We start from the raw sequence: 18,998 nt of genomic DNA on the forward strand, positions 1-18,998 counted from the left end.
TCTTGCAGGTCATCGTCCTCCCGCTAAGGCGTCGAACTGTAAGAAATCCACTTGCTTGGGGAAGAATCTTGTACGCTGAATTTGATAGAATATGGTGCTAGGCAAAAGTTTTCATATACTGCTGCACGGAGAAACAAAAATTGGAGGAGCTGGGATTTGAACCCAGGACTTTCTGCATGCGAAGCAGACACTCTACCACTGAGTTACACCCCCGCCAGAGCAAGTACATCTGGGAAGAGTCTCTCGTGGATCCTACTGTCATTATTTCTTAGGTTTGAACGGTACAGTAAGTGTTCGAGGAACCTATTCATGATAAGAGCTTAGCAGCGTCGACTCCGTGGCGCAACGGTAGCGCGTCTGACTCCAGATCAGAAGGTTGCGTGTTCATATCACGTCGGGGTCATAGTGAAATTTTCGTTTACGGAAGCCATGGACGAGTATGTCAATTTAATCAGATACCAAACGATTACAGAGAACGGACGAACAGAACCTGCTTGAAAAAAGCTACTAGTGAATTTTCGCATTCTGACATTAAGGTGAAGGCGCCGACTCGCACTTTCTCCAGGCGCGAAGTGTCTAATATTTTTGTTATTTATATCGTTTAACGCTAATATATAACTGAGAGATAATGATTACGCAATATTTTGCTCGATTAGACGTCTTTAGCCAGACAGAGTATAATAATTTTCCTTAAGTTATGGGGATAGAAAGTTTGTGAAAGGGGGTATTGCTCAGTCGTAGAGCATTCGACTGCAGATCGAGAGGTCCCCGGTTCAATCCCGGGTGCCCCCTTCATTTTTCAGTATCTTGAAAAAACAAATAACGATTGTCGCATTTAGTTGCAAATACATGTTTGAAATGATTGAGATGCACTCCGCACGCCATACCGAAGGCTTTGGAGCAACATTTCAATGGGGGGATCGCAGGCCAGGGTCTTGCAGGTCATCGTCCTCCCGCTAAGGCGTCGAACTGTAAGAAATCCACTTGCTTGGGGAAGAATCTTGTACGCTGAATTTGATAGAATATGGTGCTAGGCAAAAGTTTTCATATACTGCTGCACGGAGAAACAAAAATTGGAGGAGCTGGGATTTGAACCCAGGACTTTCTGCATGCGAAGCAGACACTCTACCACTGAGTTACACCCCCGCCAGAGCAAGTACATCTGGGAAGAGTCTCTCGTGGATCCTACTGTCATTATTTCTTAGGTTTGAACGGTACAGTAAGTGTTCGAGGAACCTATTCATGATAAGAGCTTAGCAGCGTCGACTCCGTGGCGCAACGGTAGCGCGTCTGACTCCAGATCAGAAGGTTGCGTGTTCAAATCACGTCGGGGTCACAGTGAAATTTTCGTTTACGGAAGCCATGGACGAGTATGTCAATTTAATCAGATACCAAACGATTACAGAGAACGGACGAACAGAACCTGCTTGAAAAAAGCTACTAGTGAATTTTCGCATTCTGACATTAAGGTGAAGGCGCCGACTCGCACTTTCTCCAGGCGCGAAGTGTCTAATATTTTTGTTATTTATATCGTTTAACGCTAATATATAACTGAGAGATAATGATTACGCAATATTTTGCTCGATTAGACGTCTTTAGCCAGACAGAGTATAACAATTTTCCTTAAGTTATGGGGATAGAAAGTTTGTGAAAGGGGGTATAGCTCAGTCGTAGAGCATTCGACTGCAGATCGAGAGGTCCCCGGTTCAATCCCGGGTGCCCCCTTCATTTTTCAGTATCTTGAAAAAACAAATAACGATTGTCGCATTTAGTTGCAAATACATGTTTGAAATGATTGAGATGCACTCCGCACGCCATACCGAAGGCTTTGGAGCAACATTTCAATGGGGGGATCGCAGGCCAGGGTCTTGCAGGTCATCGTCCTCCCGCTAAGGCGTCGAACTGTAAGAAATCCACTTGCTTGAGGAAGAATCTTGTACGCTGAATTTGATAGAATATGGTGCTAGGCAAAAGTTTTCATATACTGCTGCACGGAGAAACAAAAATTGGAGGAGCTGGGATTTGAACCCAGGACTTTCTGCATGCGAAGCAGACACTCTACCACTGAGTTACACCCCCGCCAGAGCAAGTACATCTGGGAAGAGTCTCTCGTGGATCCTACTGTCATTATTTCTTAGGTTTGAACGGTACAGTAAGTGTTCGAGGAACCTATTCATGATAAGAGCTTAGCAGCGTCGACTCCGTGGCGCAACGGTAGCGTGTCTGACTCCAGATCAGAAGGTTGCGTGTTCAAATCACGTCGGGGTCACAGTGAAATTTTCGTTTACGGAAGCCATGGACGAGTATGTCAATTTAATCAGATACCAAACGATTACAGAGAACGGACGAACAGAACCTGCTTGAAAAAAGCTACTAGTGAATTTTCGCATTCTGACATTAAGGTGAAGGCGCCGACTCGCACTTTCTCCAGGCGCGAAGTGTCTAATATTTTTGTTATTTATATCGTTTAACGCTAATATATAACTGAGAGATAATGATTACGCAATATTTTGCTCGATTGGACGTCTTTAGCCAGACAGAGTATAACAATTTTCCTTAAGTTATGGGGATAGAAAGTTTGTGAAAGGGGGTATAGCTCAGTCGTAGAGCATTCGACTGCAGATCGAGAGGTCCCCGGTTCAATCCCGGGTGCCCCCTTCATTTTTCAGTATCTTGAAAAAACAAATAACGATTGTCGCATTTAGTTGCAAATACATGTTTGAAATGATTGAGATGCACTCCGCACGCCATACCGAAGGCTTTGGAGCAACATTTCAATGGGGGGATCGCAGGCCAGGGTCTTGCAGGTCATCGTCCTCCCGCTAAGGCGTCGAACTGTAAGAAATCCACTTGCTTGGGGAAGAATCTTGTACGCTGAATTTGATAGAATATGGTGCTAGGCAAAAGTTTTCATATACTGCTGCACGGAGAAACAAAAATTGGAGGAGCTGGGATTTGAACCCAGGACTTTCTGCATGCGAAGCAGACACTCTACCACTGAGTTACACCCCCGCCAGAGCAAGTACATCTGGGAAGAGTCTCTCGTGGATCCTACTGTCATTATTTCTTAGGTTTGAACGGTACAGTAAGTGTTCGAGGAACCTATTCATGATAAGAGCTTAGCAGCGTCGACTCCGTGGCGCAACGGTAGCGCGTCTGACTCCAGATCAGAAGGTTGCGTGTTCAAATCACGTCGGGGTCACAGTGAAATTTTCGTTTACGGAAGCCATGGACGAGTATGTCAATTTAATCAGATACCAAACGATTACAGAGAACGGACGAACAGAACCTGCTTGAAAAAAGCTACTAGTGAATTTTCGCATTCTGACATTAAGGTGAAGGCGCCGACTCGCACTTTCTCCAGGCGCGAAGTGTCTAATATTTTTGTTATTTATATCGTTTAACGCTAATATATAACTGAGAGATAATGATTACGCAATATTTTGCTCGATTAGACGTCTTTAGCCAGACAGAGTATAACAATTTTCCTTAAGTTATGGGGATAGAAAGTTTGTGAAAGGGGGTATAGCTCAGTCGTAGAGCATTCGACTGCAGATCGAGAGGTCCCCGGTTCAATCCCGGGTGCCCCCTTCATTTTTCAGTATCTTGAAAAAACAAATAACGATTGTCGCATTTAGTTGCAAATACATGTTTGAAATGATTGAGATGCACTCCGCACGCCATACCGAAGGCTTTGGAGCAACATTTCAATGGGGGGATCGCAGGCCAGGGTCTTGCAGGTCATCGTCCTCCCGCTAAGGCGTCGAACTGTAAGAAATCCACTTGCTTGGGGAAGAATCTTGTACGCTGAATTTTATAGAATTTGGTGCTAGGCAAAAGTTTTCATATACTGCTGCACGGAGAAACAAAAATTGGAGGAGCTGGGATTTGAACCCAGGACTTTCTGCATGCGAAGCAGACACTCTACCACTGAGTTACACCCCCGCCAGAGCAAGTACATCTGGGAAGAGTCTCTCGTGGATCCTACTGTCATTATTTCTTAGGTTTGAACGGTACAGTAAGTGTTCGAGGAACCTATTCATGATAAGAGCTTAGCAGCGTCGACTCCGTGGCGCAACGGTAGCGCGTCTGACTCCAGATCAGAAGGTTGCGTGTTCAAATCACGTCGGGGTCACAGTGAAATTTCAGTCAGCCAGCGGCTGCGCTGGAGGTCGGACGTGCCGTGCTGTGTGCTGTGCTGCGTTAGCTCCGCGTGGTAAGTCTCTGCTCTTGCTGCAACGCGTCGCTGTCTATAGTATTTGTGTAGACATGAAAAAGAATTAAGAGATGTCGCAACCGCAACGAAAAGATACTTTGAAATTCACGTTTGATCGCAACTTTGTCCGACCGAGGTCATTTGATGTTGAACAGTGGTTAGAGGATGATGTTAAAATAGGACTTGATGATATTATCGGCATACATTTCTCGATTATGAACAGTGTGGTTTTCGTGAAACTTGCCAGTCCAGAATTGTGTGAAAGGATAGTTCGATCTTGTGGTGGCATTCTGAAATTTAAACATGCTGACGGAAATGTTGGGGAGGTTACCGTTGCCCATGCTGGTCTAGGTATTCGGACCGTGCGAGTCTTTGAACTTCCCTTTGAAATTACAAGTGACCAGATAAATGCTGTTATTGCTCCATACGGGAAAGTTTTGAGTAATATTGCCGAACGGTGGTCTGCTGCACACAAATTCCCTGTTTTGAATGGTGTGCGCCAATTAAAAGTCGAATTGCAGAAGCACATTCCGTCGTTTATAAACGTCTGCGGATATAGAGCTGTTGTGATGTATGATGACCAACCGAAAACGTGTGCTGTCTGCAATTTACCAGGCCACGTTCGTGCAGACTGTGTTCAAAGGCGAGTGGCGCAACTGCCTGCCGGCGATGCCGTCAGGCCCCCTGCTATGTCAACGCTGCCCGTGACATATGTCGCCGTAGCGCGCGGTTTTGCAAGTGCCACTGCGCCCCCCGAAGTTACTACGAATACCGACCCACAAGCGACCGACCAACCGACCGACTCAGGTGTAGCATCTGTAGACACTCAACCCTCCTGCGGAGACATATCTGCTCCTGCCCTTGTCGCCGTGGAATCGCCCAATGAGGCAATGGATATGGACGCGACCTCAGTCGCTTCGGGTAGTGCTCCTCTGCATCCTGGAGCTTCTTTAGGAGGTATCAAAAGCGTATCAGGTGCACAGAAAACGGACTCGCAACCAGCCGTTTCTAGTGGTGCTCTTCCGAATCCTGCAGCTGCCTTAGGCACTGACCACAGCCCGTCAAGTGCAATGAAATCAGACCTGGCGTCAGTCACTTCGAGTAGTGCTACTTTGCAACCTGAGGCTTCTTCAGGTACCGTCCAAAGTCCACCACGAGACGCATCTCCCAAGAAATCTAAAAAACGGAGGATCGCGCGTCAAGGTGCAGAGCAGACTGCACCACAACTGCGTGAACAGGCGAAGCAAATAGGGGGCAAAATACGTCAATCTGCATCTGAGAACTTGCAGTGCAATCAGCAGTCATCTAACGAAGACCCTGTGTCCTTGGATAGTACCTCCGGTTCTGCCAGTTTGCCCTCCGATGACGTAGCAATTACCCGAACCGAAGATAAAAATCACCAGCAAACACCTGAATATAGTGCACCACTTAATGACGAACCGATGACAGGGCTGTCGAATCCGTGGGCAGACGATGTCGACGACACTACAAAGGAGGACGAAATTATGGACACCACAGGAACCGTTACAGTCACCACGATGGCCACACCACGCGATGACGTCGTCTTGAATGTCATCGCCGCGACGGATACTGTCCCAGACACGGAGAAGCCGACTGATCCCTTCCCAAGTCATGAATATTTCTAGTCTGAACGGTTTTACTGACTTGTGTCCATATGTCTCTCGGGTCAGATTTCTTAATGTTTTTTTTTCGAAATGATATGTTGCCAGAGTTTTTCCTAATTACACTCCCGTCTTGGCTAACGTAGTTCCGTTGCAGGCCTATAAGATCGCTACGCTGAACATCAATAAAATTTGTAGCCCATTTAATTTACAAAATTTAAAAGATTTCCTGTACGCAGCTGATGTGGACATTTTGTTTTTACAAGAAGTAACAAACATCGAACTTGACTTCATACAGGGGTATAATGCTATAGTCAATCCTGGAATTGGATGTGATTTGGGTACCGCATTTCTTTTCAAAGAGGGCGTTGTCATTACAGACGTAACAAAACTGCCTAACGGCAGAGGCATTGCCGGCACGCTTTATAACACCAGGATTATTAATGTCTATGCCCCATCTGGTTCTACCAATCGGTGCCAACGAGCACAGTTTTTTAAGGAGGGAATTGTTCCTTTGTTTGGTGTACACTGCACCCATACCATCCTTGGAGGCGACTTTAACAGTGTCATACATGCCAAAGACCAAACTCCGAACTACAACAAATCGCCGGACCTGGAACGTATCGTCACCGACCTCCGTTTAACTGATTCGTGGGAGCAAAAGCACGGCGCGGCACCCGGCTTTACCCACCTCACTAATCATTCAGCGAGCCGGTTGGATCGAATATATGTCTCGCCCAATCTGAAACACCGCATCCTGCAGTCTGAAGTTTGGCCAACCGTTTTTTCGGACCACGCTGCATATATATGCACATTAAATTTGGAACGACAAGGAACCTGTCGATATAAAGGGCCATGGAAACTTAATGTTTCACACTTAAAAGATCCTGCCTGTCGAGAAGCCTTTCTCACCACTTGGAGAGCCTGCGAGACCAAACTCAGCTCTTACCACTCGACCTTGGATTGGTGGCTCAAATGCGCCAAACCTCAGATCCGGAGATGTTTCATCAACTACTCCCGGGAGAAGAGCTTTTGGCGGAAAAGAACGATAGAATTTTACTTTCATTGTCTCCGAGAACTCTACCTGCAAGGTGCTACAGCTATTGGGAACCATGGGAGAATTAAAAAATTCCAGGCAAAAATACTGACATTAAGGCGACAACAGCTTGAAGGATACCAAATAAGGTCAAGAGCAGAGACTGTGGCGCAAAAATAAGCCACTTCGATATATCATGTGATTCGTGAAACTAAACGAGGATTCCGCAAAATACTGACGGAGCTTAAAACTGATAATGGAACCACCTTGACAATGCACAACGACATAAAAGCAGAAATACTAACCCATTTCGACAACTTGTTTTCACATAAAGAGGTAGACGAAAAAGCACAGGACGATTTACTGACCCACCTGCAAGGACGCGTTGGTAACGCGTACGCGGAAGCTCTAATAGCGGAGGCGACCGAAGACGATGTACACTATGCTGTCTATCAAAGTGCAAAAAATAAATCCCCTGGAGCTGACGGCATACCAGCAGAATTTTATCAAGTCTTCTGGGAACATATAAAACATAGAATTACATGCATCTGTAATGAACTTCTGAACCTCAATAAGGAGATACCGAAAGATTTTCGTGAAGGTATGATAGTGTTAATCGCAAAAAAATCGGCTGGCAAGAAAATTGGAAATTTGAGACCAATCACTCTGCTGAACAGTGACTATAAAATTTTTTCGCGGCTCTTAGCCCACAGACTTAAAAATGTAATGGCCAGCGTCACCGGCCCATATCAGTCTAGCGTGGGCAAAGATAGGAAAATTCAGCAGACGCTGTCCGACTACCGCGACATAATTTCAATAGCAGAAGTATGTCGACTAAAATGTGCCATCGTGTCGTTAGATTTCGATAAAGCCTTCGACAGGATCAGCCACTCCTACCTCCTGAAAACGATGGGCGCAATGGGTTTTCCGCCGAGATTCGTCGACCTCATACGACGTTTGGTAACGAATAACTCCTCCAGAATCATCATAAATGGACAGCCTAGCCGGCCAGTCGAGATCGCATGTTCCGTCAGGCAAGGTTGTCCGTTGTCCATGGCACTTTTTGCCATGGCCATCGAACCTTTGCTCGCTACCTTGACTCAGCGGTTACAAGGATTGCAAATACGAGGAAACAAAATAATATGTAAAGCTTATGCGGACGATGTTGGGTTTCTCGTTATGAATGTAGCGGAAGTCGAGACGGCAATGCACATAATAGAAAAATACGAACGAGCGTCAGCCGCGAGGTTAAACAAAACCAAGTCCGGCATATTCAATATCGGATGTGGCATTGGCATGCGCACACACGGTCACTTACGTGAGCTAACAGCCTTGAAGTGTCTCGGCATTGATTTCCGAAAAAATATACGTCAAACTATTGCGGCCAACTATAGACAAGTACTAACTACCATAAGAGCTAGTGTACGGACACATAGTATTCGACAGTTAAATGAAATTCAGAGAGTGTCTTTAGCGAACGTCTCTATTACCTCCAAAGTCAATTATGTCGCCCAGATACTGCCAATACCCGCCGGCATCGCCAAACAAATTATGTCAGCAATAGGCTATTTTGTGAGCCGTGGCCACATATTTAAAATCCAGTATGACACTCTGACGCTCGCCACTAATAATGGCGGCTTAAACTTAACGAATGTTACTAAAAAGTCGCAGGCTCTGTACATCTCCAATACATTTCAACAATGGAGACAATCCGGCAGCTGTATCGCCGCGCACTTGCTATCTGAAATAGCTCCAGATGACCTCTCTCCACCCATTAATGTGCAGCACATACCGAGCGGACTTTACCATTTACGATGGTTTTTAATAGAATATAGCTACCTACGTTCAAGAATTCCGGAAAAAGACATGACAAACGTAAAAGAAATATATGGCAAATTGATGGGAGAAAAGAAGAACAACAAAATAGAACAAAACTATCCATGTTCTAACTGGAAAGTGATATGGGCAAATATTCATAACCGTAACTTAGCTACTCATCTGAAAGCAACATGGTACTTTGTTGTAAATAGGAAAGTTGCAACAAACTCGAAACTTCATACGATCCACTTAGCGGATTCGCCTTTGTGTGCAACGTGTAGTTTAATTGATAACGAAGAACATCGTTTCGTGTGTGACAAGGTTAAAGATATCTGGCTGAATGTCCGACGAAAGCTGGCACTCATCCTTCGAACGTCACCTAACGCTATAACGCCTGCGGACTTTTTGACACCGGATGATGTACCCTTTCCAAACACGAAACGCAACGCAGTCAATTGGCTGAAAGCGGCAACGGTCCATTACCTCTTCACGAAGGAAGAGAAAAGCCAAGAGGATTTTTCGATCTCTCTGCTAACTGAGCATCACATGTTACTGAAGACTAGTAAATATAAAGAAACATACGCAAATTTTTTAATCAAGACCTTGATGTAAAAGAATTAACAAGAAATATCTGCGGACACAGAAGACAAACGTAAGAGAGTGTTCACCACTACTAACTTACTTAACAATCGTGAAAAAAAAAAAAAAAAAAAAAAAAAATCATTATTTTAGTTTTTACCGGAATTGCCGTTCTTTGAGTTCAACGTTTATTAATTTATTTTTCAAGAAGCCATTATAAATAGTTGCTTCTCACCGAATATGGTTTGTTTTTTAAGCATTTTCAGAGAGAAGAGGCAGTTTCGAAATGCCCTCTGACGTTTCTTTGTCAAGGAAGACTATTTGCTTTAAGTGTGACAACAAAAAACAGCGATGAAGAAGGAAACAAACTGAACATAACTTCTGTTTCTACCTACTGAAGACTTCATTCTTTTTTCACATTATCAATAAGCCCAAAGAAGGGGTACATTAGTTTCTCCACGATAAAGGGATTAACTTCGTCTCATCAGTTTATGATAATGTACATGGCGTGAGAAGCCGACGCCGATGAAGGCGAATTATGGAGAGCGCAAGGATGGGCTAAAAGGGGTGATGGGAGGCCCAAAAATAAAAAAAAAAAAAAAAAGGCGTAGAGCATTCGACTGCAGATCGAGAGGTCCCCGGTTCAATCCCGGGTGCCCCCTTCATTTTTCAGTATCTTGAAAAAACAAATAACGATTGTCGCATTTAGTTGCAAATACATGTTTGAAATGATTGAGATGCACTCCGCACGCCATACCGAAGGCTTTGGAGCAACATTTCAATGGGGGGATCGCAGGCCAGGGTCTTGCAGGTCATCGTCCTCCCGCTAAGGCGTCGAACTGTAAGAAATCCACTTGCTTGGGGAAGAATCTTGTACGCTGAATTTGATAGAATATGGTGCTAGGCAAAAGTTTTCATATACTGCTGCACGGAGAAACAAAAATTGGAGGAGCTGGGATTTGAACCCAGGACTTTCTGCATGCGAAGCAGACACTCTACCACTGAGTTACACCCCCGCCAGAGCAAGTACATCTGGGAAGAGTCTCTCGTGGATCCTACTGTCATTATTTCTTAGGTTTGAACGGTACAGTAAGTGTTCGAGGAACCTATTCATGATAAGAGCTTAGCAGCGTCGACTCCGTGGCGCAACGGTAGCGCGTCTGACTCCAGATCAGAAGGTTGCGTGTTCAAATCACGTCGGGGTCACAGTGAAATTTTCGTTTACGGAAGCCATGGACGAGTATGTCAATTTAATCAGATACCAAACGATTACAGAGAACGGACGAACAGAACCTGCTTGAAAAAAGCTACTAGTGAATTTTCGCATTCTGACATTAAGGTGAAGGCGCCGACTCGCACTTTCTCCAGGCGCGAAGTGTCTAATATTTTTGTTATTTATATCGTTTAACGCTAATATATAACTGAGAGATAATGATTACGCAATATTTTGCTCGATTAGACGTCTTTAGCCAGACAGAGTATAACAATTTTCCTTAAGTTATGGGGATAGAAAGTTTGTGAAAGGGGGTATAGCTCAGTCGTAGAGCATTCGACTGCAGATCGAGAGGTCCCCGTTTCAATCCCGGGTGCCCCCTTCATTTTTCAGTATCTTGAAAAAACAAATAACGATTGTCGCATTTAGTTGCAAATACATGTTTGAAATGATTGAGATGCACTCCGCACGCCATACCGAAGGCTTTGGAGCAACATTTCAATGGGGGGATCGCAGGCCAGGGTCTTGCAGGTCATCGTCCTCCCGCTAAGGCGTCGAACTGTAAGAAATCCACTTGCTTGGGGAAGAATCTTGTACGCTGAATTTGATAGAATATGGTGCTAGGCAAAAGTTTTCATATACTGCTGCACGGAGAAACAAAAATTGGAGGAGCTGCGATTTGAACCCAGGACTTTCTGCATGCGAAGCAGACACTCTACCACTGAGTTACACCCCCGCCAGAGCAAGTACATCTGGGAAGAGTCTCTCGTGGATCCTACTGTCATTATTTCTTAGGTTTGAACGGTACAGTAAGTGTTCGAGGAACCTATTCATGATAAGAGCTTAGCAGCGTCGACTCCGTGGCGCAACGGTAGCGCGTCTGACTCCAGATCAGAAGGTTGCGTGTTCAAATCACGTCGGGGTCACAGTGAAATTTTCGTTTACGGAAGCCATGGACGAGTATGTCAATTTAATCAGATACCAAACGATTACAGAGAACGGACGAACAGAACCTGCTTGAAAAAAGCTACTAGTGAATTTTCGCATTCTGACATTAAGGTGAAGGCGCCGACTCGCACTTTCTCCAGGCGCGAAGTGTCTAATATTTTTGTTATTTATATCGTTTAACGCTAATATATAACTGAGAGATAATGATTACGCAATATTTTGCTCGATTAGACGTCTTTAGCCAGACAGAGTATAACAATTTTCCTTAAGTTATGGGGATAGAAAGTTTGTGAAAGGGGGTATAGCTCAGTCGTAGAGCATTCGACTGCAGATCGAGAGGTCCCCGGTTCAATCCCGGGTGCCCCCTTCATTTTTCAGTATCTTGAAAAAACAAATAACGATTGTCGCATTTAGTTGCAAATACATGTTTGAAATGATTGAGATGCACTCCGCACGCCATACCGAAGGCTTTGGAGCAACATTTCAATGGGGGGATCGCAGGCCAGGGTCTTGCAGGTCATCGTCCTCCCGCTAAGGCGTCGAACTGTAAGAAATCCACTTGCTTGGGGAAGAATCTTGTACGCTGAATTTGATAGAATATGGTGCTAGGCAAAAGTTTTCATGTACTGCTGCACGGAGAAACAAAAATTGGAGGAGCTGGGATTTGAACCCAGGACTTTCTGCATGCGAAGCAGACACTCTACCACTGAGTTACACCCCCGCCAGAGCAAGTACATCTGGGAAGAGTCTCTCGTGGATCCTACTGTCATTATTTCTTAGGTTTGAACGGTACAGTAAGTGTTCGAGGAACCTATTCATGATAAGAGCTTAGCAGCGTTTACTCCGTGGCGCAACGGTAGCGCGTCTGACTCCAGATCAGAAGGTTGCGTGTTCAAATCACGTCGGGGTCACAGTGAAATTTTCGTTTACGGAAGCCATGGACGAGTATGTCAATTTAATCAGATACCAAACGATTACAGAGAACGGACGAACAGAACCTGCTTGAAAAAAGCTACTAGTGAATTTTCGCATTCTGACATTAAGGTGAAGGCGCCGACTCGCACTTTCTCCAGGCGCGAAGTGTCTAATATTTTTGTTATTTATATCGTTTAACGCTAATATATAACTGAGAGATAATGATTACGCAATATTTTGCTCGATTAGACGTCTTTAGCCAGACAGAGTATAACAATTTTCCTTAAGTTATGGGGATAGAAAGTTTGTGAAAGGGGGTATAGCTTAGTCGTAGAGCATTCGACTGCAGATCGAGAGGTCCCCGTTTCAATCCCGGGTGCCCCCTTCATTTTTCAGTATCTTGAAAAAACAAATAACGATTGTCGCATTTAGTTGCAAATACATGTTTGAAATGATTGAGATGCACTCCGCACGCCATACCGAAGGCTTTGGAGCAACATTTCAATGGGGGGATCGCAGGCCAGGGTCTTGCAGGTCATCGTCCTCCCGCTAAGGCGTCGAACTGTAAGAAATCCACTTGCTTGGGGAAGAATCTTGTACGCTGAATTTGATAGAATATGGTGCTAGGCAAAAGTTTTCATATACTGCTGCACGGAGAAACAAAAATTGGAGGAGCTGGGATTTGAACCCAGGACTTTCTGCATGCGAAGCAGACACTCTACCACTGAGTTACACCCCCGCCAGAGCAAGTACATCTGGGAAGAGTCTCTCGTGGATCCTACTGTCATTATTTCTTAGGTTTGAACGGTACAGTAAGTGTTCGAGGAACCTATTCATGATAAGAGCTTAGCAGCGTCGACTCCGTGGCGCAACGGTAGCGCGTCTGACTCCAGATCAGAAGGTTGCGTGTTCAAATCACGTCGGGGTCACAGTGAAATTTTCGTTTACGGAAGCCATGGACGAGTATGTCAATTTAATCAGATACCAAACGATTACAGAGAACGGACGAACAGAACCTGCTTGAAAAAAGCTACTAGTGAATTTTCGCATTCTGACATTAAGGTGAAGGCGCCGACTCGCACTTTCTCCAGGCGCGAAGTGTCTAATATTTTTGTTATTTATATCGTTTAACGCTAATATATAACTGAGAGATAATGATTACGCAATATTTTGCTCGATTAGACGTCTTTAGCCAGACAGAGTACAACAATTTTCCTTAAGTTATGGGGATAGAAAGTTTGTGAAAGGGGGTATAGCTCAGTCGTAGAGCATTCGACTGCAGATCGAGAGGTCCCCGGTTCAATCCCGGGTGCCCCCTTCATTTTTCAGTATCTTGAAAAAACAAATAACGATTGTCGCATTTAGTTGCAAATACATGTTTGAAATGATTGAGATGCACTCCGCACGCCATACCGAAGGCTTTGGAGCAACATTTCAATGGGGGGATCGCAGGCCAGGGTCTTGCAGGTCATCGTCCTCCCGCTAAGGCGTCGAACTGTAAGAAATCCACTTGCTTGGGGAAGAATCTTGTACGCTGAATTTGATAGAATATGGTGCTAGGCAAAAGTTTTCATGTACTGCTGCACGGAGAAACAAAAATTGGAGGAGCTGGGATTTGAACCCAGGACTTTCTGCATGCGAAGCAGACACTCTACCACTGAGTTACACCCCCGCCAGAGCAAGTACATCTGGGAAGAGTCTCTCGTGGATCCTACTGTCATTATTTCTTAGGTTTGAACGGTACAGTAAGTGTTCGAGGAACCTATTCATGATAAGAGCTTAGCAGCGTCGACTCCGTGGCGCAACGGTAGCGCGTCTGACTCCAGATCAGAAGGTTGCGTGTTCAAATCACGTCGGGGTCATAGTGAAATTTTCGTTTACGGAAGCCATGGACGAGTATGTCAATTTAATCAGATACCAAACGATTACAGAGAACGGACGAACAGAACCTGCTTGAAAAAAGCTACTAGTGAATTTTCGCATTCTGACATTAAGGTGAAGGCGCCGACTCGCACTTTCTCCAGGCGCGAAGTGTCTAATATTTTTGTTATTTATATCGTTTAACGCTAATATATAACTGAGAGATAATGATTACGCAATATTTTGCTCGATTAGACGTCTTTAGCCAGACAGAGTATAATAATTTTCCTTAAGTTATGGGGATAGAAAGTTTGTGAAAGGGGGTATAGCTCAGTCGTAGAGCATTCGACTGCAGATCGAGAGGTCCCCGGTTCAATCCCGGGTGCCCCCTTCATTTTTCAGTATCTTGAAAAAACAAATAACGATTGTCGCATTTAGTTGCAAATACATGTTTGAAATGATTGAGATGCACTCCGCACGCCATACCGAAGGCTTTGGAGCAACATTTCAATGGGGGGATCGCAGGCCAGGGTCTTGCAGGTCATCGTCCTCCCGCTAAGGCGTCGAACTGTAAGAAATCCACTTGCTTGGGGAAGAATCTTGTACGCTGAATTTGATAGAATATGGTGCTAGGCAAAAGTTTTCATATACTGCTGCACGGAGAAACAAAAATTAGAGGAGCTGGGATTTGAACCCAGGACTTTCTGCATGCGAAGCAGACACTCTACCACTGAGTTACACCCCCGCCAGAGCAAGTACATCTGGGAAGAGTCTCTCGTGGATCCTACTGTCATTATTTCTTAGGTTTGAACGGTACAGTAAGTGTTCGAGGAACCTATTCATGATAAGAGCTTAGCAGCGTCGACTCCGTGGCGCAACGGTAGCGCGTCTGACTCCAGATCAGAAGGTTGCGTGTTCAAATCACGTCGGGGTCACAGTGAAATTTTCGTTTACGGAAGCCATGGACGAGTATGTCAATTTAATCAGATACCAAACGATTACAGAGAACGGACGAACAGAACCTGCTTGAAAAAAGCTACTAGTGAATTTTCGCATTCTGACATTAAGGTGTAGGCGCCGACTCGCACTTTCTCCAGGCGCGAAGTGTCTAATATTTTTGTTATTTATATCGTTTAACGCTAATATATAACTGAGAGATAATGATTACGCAATATTTTGCTCGATTAGACGTCTTTAGCCAGACAGAGTATAACAATTTTCCTTAAGTTATGGGGATAGAAAGTTTGTGAAAGGGGGTATAGCTCAGTCGTAGAGCATTCGACTGCAGATCGAGAGGTCCCCGGTTCAATCCCGGGTGCCCCCTTCATTTTTCAGTATCTTGAAAAAACAAATAACGATTGTCGCATTTAGTTGCAAATACATGTTTGAAATGATTGAGATGCACTCCGCACGCCATACCGAAGGCTTTGGAGCAACATTTCAATGGGGGGATCGCAGGCCAGGGTCTTGCAGGTCATCGTCCTCCCGCTAAGGCGTCGAACTGTAAGAAATCCACTTGCTTGGGGAAGAATCTTGTACGCTGAATTTGATAGAATATGGTGCTAGGCAAAAGTTTTCATGTACTGCTGCACGGAGAAACAAAAATTGGAGGAGCTGGGATTTGAACCCAGGACTTTCTGCATGCGAAGCAGACACTCTACCACTGAGTTACACCCCCGCCAGAGCAAGTACATCTGGGAAGAGTCTCTCGTGGATCCTACTGTCATTATTTCTTAGGTTTGAACGGTACAGTAAGTGTTCGAGGAACCTATTCATGATAAGAGCTTAGCAGCGTCGACTCCGTGGCGCAACGGTAGCGCGTCTGACTCCAGATCAGAAGGTTGCGTGTTCAAATCACGTCGGGGTCACAGTGAAATTTTCGTTTACGGAAGCCATGGACGAGTATGTCAATTTAATCAGATACCAAACGATTACAGAGAACGGACGAACAGAACCTGCTTGAAAAAAGCTACTAGTGAATTTTCGCATTCTGACATTAAGGTGAAGGCGCCGACTCGCACTTTCTCCAGGCGCGAAGTGTCTAATATTTTTGTTATTTATATCGTTTAACGCTAATATATAACTGAGAGATAATGATTACGCAATATTTTGCTCGATTAGACGTCTTTAGCCAGACAGAGTATAATAATTTTCCTTAAGTTATGGGGATAGAAAGTTTGTGAAAGGGGGTATAGCTCAGTCGTAGAGCATTCGACTGCAGATCGAGAGGTCCCCGGTTCAATCCCGGGTGCCCCCTTCATTTTTCAGTATCTTGAAAAAACAAATAACGATTGTCGCATTTAGTTGCAAATACATGTTTGAAATGATTGAGATGCACTCCGCACGCCATACCGAAGGCTTTGGAGCAACATTTCAATGGGGGGATCGCAGGCCAGGGTCTTGCAGGTCATCGTCCTCCCGCTAAGGCGTCGAACTGTAAGAAATCCACTTGCTTGGGGAAGAATCTTGTACGCTGAATTTGATAGAATATGGTGCTAGGCAAAAGTTTTCATATACTGCTGCACGGAGAAACAAAAATTGGAGGAGCTGCGATTTGAACCCAGGACTTTCTGCATGCGAAGCAGACACTCTACCACTGAGTTACACCCTCGCCAGAGCAAGTACATCTGGGAAGAGTCTCTCGTGGATCCTACTGTCATTATTTCTTAGGTTTGAACGGTACAGTAAGTGTTCGAGGAACCTATTCATGATAAGAGCTTAGCAGCGTCGACTCCGTGGCGCAACGGTAGCGCGTCTGACTCCAGATCAGAAGGTTGCGTGTTCAAATCACGTCGGGGTCACAGTGAAATTTTCGTTTACGGAAGCCATGGACGAGTATGTCAATTTAATCAGATACCAAACGATTACAGAGAACGGACGAACAGAACCTGCTTGAAAAAAGCTACTAGTGAATTTTCGCATTCTGACATTAAGGTGAAGGCGCCGACTCGCACTTTCTCCAGGCGCGAAGTGTCTAATATTTTTGTTATTTATATCGTTTAACGCTAATATATAACTGAGAGATAATGATTACGCAATATTTTGCTCGATTAGACGTCTTTAGCCAGACAGAGTATAACAATTTTCCTTAAGTTATGGGGATAGAAAGTTTGTGAAAGGGGGTATAGCTCAGTCGTAGAGCATTCGACTGCAGATCGAGAGGTCCCCGGTTCAATCCCGGGTGCCCCCTTCATTTTTCAGTATCTTGAAAAAACAAATAACGATTGTCGCATTTAGTTGCAAATACATGTTTGAAATGATTGAGATGTACTCCGCACGCCATACCGAAGGCTTTGGAGCAACATTTCAATGGGGGGATCGCAGGCCAGGGTCTTGCAGGTCATCGTCCTCCCGCTAAGGCGTCGAACTGTAGGAAATCCACTTGCTTGGGGAAGAATCTTGTACGCTGAATTTGATAGAATATGGTGCTAGGCAAAAGTTTTCATATACTGCTGCACGGAGAAACAAAAATTGGAGGAGCTGGGATTTGAACCCAGGACTTTCTGCATGCGAAGCAGACACTCTACCACTGAGTTACACCCCCGCCAGAGCAAGTACATCTGGGAAGAGTCTCTCGTGGATCCTACTGTCATTATTTCTTAGGTTTGAACGGTACAGTAAGTGTTCGAGGAACCTATTCATGATAAGAGCTTAGCAGCGTCGACTCCGTGGCGCAATGGTAGCGCGTCTGACTCCAGATCAGAAGGTTGCGTGTTCAAATCACGTCGGGGTCACAGTGAAATTTTCGTTTACGGAAGCCATGGACGAGTATGTCAATTTAATCAGATACCAAACGATTACAGAGAACGGACGAACAGAACCTGCTTGAAAAAAGCTACTAGTGAATTTTCGCATTCTGACATTAAGGTGAAGGCGCCGACTCGCACTTTCTCCAGGCGCGAAGTGTCTAATATTTTTGTTATTTATATCGTTTAACGCTAATATATAACTGAGAGATAATGATTACGCAATATTTTGCTCGATTAGACGTCTTTAGCCAGACAGAGTATAACAATTTTCCTTAAGTTATGGGGATAGAAAGTTTGTGAAAGGGGGTATAGCTCAGTCGTAGAGCATTCGACTGCAGATCGAGAGGTCCCCGGTTCAATCCCGGGTGCCCCCTTCATTTTTCAGTATCTTGAAAAAACAAATAACGATTGTCGCATTTAGTTGCAAATACATGTTTGAAATGATTGAGATGCACTCCGCACGCCATACCGAAGGCTTTGGAGCAACATTTCAATGGGGGGATCGCAGGCCAGGGTCTTGCAGGTCATCGTCCTCCCGCTAAGGCGTCGAACTGTAAGAAATCCACTTGCTTGGGGAAGAATCTTGTACGCTGAATTTGATAGAATATGGTGCTAGGCAAAAGTTTTCATATACTGCTGCACGGAGAAACAAAAATTGGAGGAGCTGGGATTTGAACCCAGGACTTTCTGCATGCGAAGCAGACACTCTACCACTGAGTTACACCCCCGCCAGAGCAAGTACATCTGGGAAGAGTCTCTCGTGGATCCTACTGTCATTATTTCTTAGGTTTGAACGGTACAGTAAGTGTTCGAGGAACCTATTCATGATAAGAGCTTAGCAGCGTCGACTCCGTGGCGCAACGGTAGCGCGTCTGACTCCAGATCAGAAGGTTGCGTGTTCAAATCACGTCGGGGTCACAGTGAAATTTTCGTTTACGGAAGCCATGGACGAGTATGTCAATTTAATCAGATACCAAACGATTACAGAGAACGGACGAACAGAACCTGCTTGAAAAAAGCTACTAGTGAATTTTCGCATTCT

At 44.8% G+C, this 18,998-nt stretch overlaps 42 non-coding genes across 42 annotated transcripts; 28 read left to right on the top strand and 14 right to left on the bottom strand.

Moving 5' to 3' along the window:
* Positions 1-141: 141 nt before the first annotated feature.
* Positions 142-213, bottom strand: Trnaa-cgc (transfer RNA alanine (anticodon CGC)). Its single transcript has one exon. It is a non-coding gene; the product is annotated as a tRNA-Ala (tRNA).
* A 118-nt stretch (positions 214-331) lies between these two features.
* On the top strand, positions 332-403 carry Trnaw-cca (transfer RNA tryptophan (anticodon CCA)). Its single transcript has one exon. It is a non-coding gene; the product is annotated as a tRNA-Trp (tRNA).
* Positions 404-720: 317 nt separating this feature from the next.
* Trnac-gca (transfer RNA cysteine (anticodon GCA)) lies at positions 721-792 on the top strand. The gene has a single exon. It is a non-coding gene; the product is annotated as a tRNA-Cys (tRNA).
* Positions 793-1,074: 282 nt separating this feature from the next.
* Positions 1,075-1,146, bottom strand: Trnaa-cgc (transfer RNA alanine (anticodon CGC)). The gene has a single exon. It is a non-coding gene; the product is annotated as a tRNA-Ala (tRNA).
* Positions 1,147-1,264: 118 nt separating this feature from the next.
* On the top strand, positions 1,265-1,336 carry Trnaw-cca (transfer RNA tryptophan (anticodon CCA)). The gene has a single exon. It is a non-coding gene; the product is annotated as a tRNA-Trp (tRNA).
* A 317-nt stretch (positions 1,337-1,653) lies between these two features.
* Positions 1,654-1,725, top strand: Trnac-gca (transfer RNA cysteine (anticodon GCA)). Its single transcript has one exon. It is a non-coding gene; the product is annotated as a tRNA-Cys (tRNA).
* A 282-nt stretch (positions 1,726-2,007) lies between these two features.
* Trnaa-cgc (transfer RNA alanine (anticodon CGC)) lies at positions 2,008-2,079 on the bottom strand. Its single transcript has one exon. It is a non-coding gene; the product is annotated as a tRNA-Ala (tRNA).
* Positions 2,080-2,197: 118 nt separating this feature from the next.
* On the top strand, positions 2,198-2,269 carry Trnaw-cca (transfer RNA tryptophan (anticodon CCA)). The gene has a single exon. It is a non-coding gene; the product is annotated as a tRNA-Trp (tRNA).
* Positions 2,270-2,586: 317 nt separating this feature from the next.
* On the top strand, positions 2,587-2,658 carry Trnac-gca (transfer RNA cysteine (anticodon GCA)). The gene has a single exon. It is a non-coding gene; the product is annotated as a tRNA-Cys (tRNA).
* A 282-nt stretch (positions 2,659-2,940) lies between these two features.
* Trnaa-cgc (transfer RNA alanine (anticodon CGC)) lies at positions 2,941-3,012 on the bottom strand. The gene has a single exon. It is a non-coding gene; the product is annotated as a tRNA-Ala (tRNA).
* A 118-nt stretch (positions 3,013-3,130) lies between these two features.
* Positions 3,131-3,202, top strand: Trnaw-cca (transfer RNA tryptophan (anticodon CCA)). Its single transcript has one exon. It is a non-coding gene; the product is annotated as a tRNA-Trp (tRNA).
* Positions 3,203-3,519: 317 nt separating this feature from the next.
* Positions 3,520-3,591, top strand: Trnac-gca (transfer RNA cysteine (anticodon GCA)). Its single transcript has one exon. It is a non-coding gene; the product is annotated as a tRNA-Cys (tRNA).
* Positions 3,592-3,873: 282 nt separating this feature from the next.
* Positions 3,874-3,945, bottom strand: Trnaa-cgc (transfer RNA alanine (anticodon CGC)). Its single transcript has one exon. It is a non-coding gene; the product is annotated as a tRNA-Ala (tRNA).
* A 118-nt stretch (positions 3,946-4,063) lies between these two features.
* On the top strand, positions 4,064-4,135 carry Trnaw-cca (transfer RNA tryptophan (anticodon CCA)). The gene has a single exon. It is a non-coding gene; the product is annotated as a tRNA-Trp (tRNA).
* Positions 4,136-10,215: 6,080 nt separating this feature from the next.
* Positions 10,216-10,287, bottom strand: Trnaa-cgc (transfer RNA alanine (anticodon CGC)). Its single transcript has one exon. It is a non-coding gene; the product is annotated as a tRNA-Ala (tRNA).
* Positions 10,288-10,405: 118 nt separating this feature from the next.
* Trnaw-cca (transfer RNA tryptophan (anticodon CCA)) lies at positions 10,406-10,477 on the top strand. Its single transcript has one exon. It is a non-coding gene; the product is annotated as a tRNA-Trp (tRNA).
* Positions 10,478-10,794: 317 nt separating this feature from the next.
* Positions 10,795-10,866, top strand: Trnac-gca (transfer RNA cysteine (anticodon GCA)). Its single transcript has one exon. It is a non-coding gene; the product is annotated as a tRNA-Cys (tRNA).
* A 282-nt stretch (positions 10,867-11,148) lies between these two features.
* Positions 11,149-11,220, bottom strand: Trnaa-cgc (transfer RNA alanine (anticodon CGC)). Its single transcript has one exon. It is a non-coding gene; the product is annotated as a tRNA-Ala (tRNA).
* Positions 11,221-11,338: 118 nt separating this feature from the next.
* On the top strand, positions 11,339-11,410 carry Trnaw-cca (transfer RNA tryptophan (anticodon CCA)). The gene has a single exon. It is a non-coding gene; the product is annotated as a tRNA-Trp (tRNA).
* Positions 11,411-11,727: 317 nt separating this feature from the next.
* On the top strand, positions 11,728-11,799 carry Trnac-gca (transfer RNA cysteine (anticodon GCA)). The gene has a single exon. It is a non-coding gene; the product is annotated as a tRNA-Cys (tRNA).
* Positions 11,800-12,081: 282 nt separating this feature from the next.
* Positions 12,082-12,153, bottom strand: Trnaa-cgc (transfer RNA alanine (anticodon CGC)). The gene has a single exon. It is a non-coding gene; the product is annotated as a tRNA-Ala (tRNA).
* Positions 12,154-12,271: 118 nt separating this feature from the next.
* Trnaw-cca (transfer RNA tryptophan (anticodon CCA)) lies at positions 12,272-12,343 on the top strand. Its single transcript has one exon. It is a non-coding gene; the product is annotated as a tRNA-Trp (tRNA).
* Positions 12,344-12,660: 317 nt separating this feature from the next.
* On the top strand, positions 12,661-12,732 carry Trnac-gca (transfer RNA cysteine (anticodon GCA)). The gene has a single exon. It is a non-coding gene; the product is annotated as a tRNA-Cys (tRNA).
* Positions 12,733-13,014: 282 nt separating this feature from the next.
* Trnaa-cgc (transfer RNA alanine (anticodon CGC)) lies at positions 13,015-13,086 on the bottom strand. The gene has a single exon. It is a non-coding gene; the product is annotated as a tRNA-Ala (tRNA).
* Positions 13,087-13,204: 118 nt separating this feature from the next.
* Trnaw-cca (transfer RNA tryptophan (anticodon CCA)) lies at positions 13,205-13,276 on the top strand. Its single transcript has one exon. It is a non-coding gene; the product is annotated as a tRNA-Trp (tRNA).
* A 317-nt stretch (positions 13,277-13,593) lies between these two features.
* On the top strand, positions 13,594-13,665 carry Trnac-gca (transfer RNA cysteine (anticodon GCA)). The gene has a single exon. It is a non-coding gene; the product is annotated as a tRNA-Cys (tRNA).
* Positions 13,666-13,947: 282 nt separating this feature from the next.
* Positions 13,948-14,019, bottom strand: Trnaa-cgc (transfer RNA alanine (anticodon CGC)). Its single transcript has one exon. It is a non-coding gene; the product is annotated as a tRNA-Ala (tRNA).
* A 118-nt stretch (positions 14,020-14,137) lies between these two features.
* Trnaw-cca (transfer RNA tryptophan (anticodon CCA)) lies at positions 14,138-14,209 on the top strand. Its single transcript has one exon. It is a non-coding gene; the product is annotated as a tRNA-Trp (tRNA).
* Positions 14,210-14,526: 317 nt separating this feature from the next.
* Trnac-gca (transfer RNA cysteine (anticodon GCA)) lies at positions 14,527-14,598 on the top strand. Its single transcript has one exon. It is a non-coding gene; the product is annotated as a tRNA-Cys (tRNA).
* Positions 14,599-14,880: 282 nt separating this feature from the next.
* Trnaa-cgc (transfer RNA alanine (anticodon CGC)) lies at positions 14,881-14,952 on the bottom strand. The gene has a single exon. It is a non-coding gene; the product is annotated as a tRNA-Ala (tRNA).
* Positions 14,953-15,070: 118 nt separating this feature from the next.
* Positions 15,071-15,142, top strand: Trnaw-cca (transfer RNA tryptophan (anticodon CCA)). The gene has a single exon. It is a non-coding gene; the product is annotated as a tRNA-Trp (tRNA).
* Positions 15,143-15,459: 317 nt separating this feature from the next.
* Positions 15,460-15,531, top strand: Trnac-gca (transfer RNA cysteine (anticodon GCA)). The gene has a single exon. It is a non-coding gene; the product is annotated as a tRNA-Cys (tRNA).
* A 282-nt stretch (positions 15,532-15,813) lies between these two features.
* On the bottom strand, positions 15,814-15,885 carry Trnaa-cgc (transfer RNA alanine (anticodon CGC)). Its single transcript has one exon. It is a non-coding gene; the product is annotated as a tRNA-Ala (tRNA).
* A 118-nt stretch (positions 15,886-16,003) lies between these two features.
* On the top strand, positions 16,004-16,075 carry Trnaw-cca (transfer RNA tryptophan (anticodon CCA)). The gene has a single exon. It is a non-coding gene; the product is annotated as a tRNA-Trp (tRNA).
* A 317-nt stretch (positions 16,076-16,392) lies between these two features.
* Positions 16,393-16,464, top strand: Trnac-gca (transfer RNA cysteine (anticodon GCA)). Its single transcript has one exon. It is a non-coding gene; the product is annotated as a tRNA-Cys (tRNA).
* A 472-nt stretch (positions 16,465-16,936) lies between these two features.
* Trnaw-cca (transfer RNA tryptophan (anticodon CCA)) lies at positions 16,937-17,008 on the top strand. The gene has a single exon. It is a non-coding gene; the product is annotated as a tRNA-Trp (tRNA).
* A 317-nt stretch (positions 17,009-17,325) lies between these two features.
* On the top strand, positions 17,326-17,397 carry Trnac-gca (transfer RNA cysteine (anticodon GCA)). The gene has a single exon. It is a non-coding gene; the product is annotated as a tRNA-Cys (tRNA).
* A 282-nt stretch (positions 17,398-17,679) lies between these two features.
* Positions 17,680-17,751, bottom strand: Trnaa-cgc (transfer RNA alanine (anticodon CGC)). The gene has a single exon. It is a non-coding gene; the product is annotated as a tRNA-Ala (tRNA).
* A 118-nt stretch (positions 17,752-17,869) lies between these two features.
* Trnaw-cca (transfer RNA tryptophan (anticodon CCA)) lies at positions 17,870-17,941 on the top strand. Its single transcript has one exon. It is a non-coding gene; the product is annotated as a tRNA-Trp (tRNA).
* A 317-nt stretch (positions 17,942-18,258) lies between these two features.
* Trnac-gca (transfer RNA cysteine (anticodon GCA)) lies at positions 18,259-18,330 on the top strand. Its single transcript has one exon. It is a non-coding gene; the product is annotated as a tRNA-Cys (tRNA).
* A 282-nt stretch (positions 18,331-18,612) lies between these two features.
* Positions 18,613-18,684, bottom strand: Trnaa-cgc (transfer RNA alanine (anticodon CGC)). The gene has a single exon. It is a non-coding gene; the product is annotated as a tRNA-Ala (tRNA).
* Positions 18,685-18,802: 118 nt separating this feature from the next.
* Positions 18,803-18,874, top strand: Trnaw-cca (transfer RNA tryptophan (anticodon CCA)). Its single transcript has one exon. It is a non-coding gene; the product is annotated as a tRNA-Trp (tRNA).
* The last annotated feature ends 124 nt before the right edge of the window (positions 18,875-18,998 follow it).

Source organism: Schistocerca gregaria, chromosome 3 (assembly GCF_023897955.1).
Source record: "Schistocerca gregaria isolate iqSchGreg1 chromosome 3, iqSchGreg1.2, whole genome shotgun sequence".
Classification (NCBI taxonomy): Eukaryota; Metazoa; Arthropoda; class Insecta; order Orthoptera; family Acrididae; genus Schistocerca; species Schistocerca gregaria.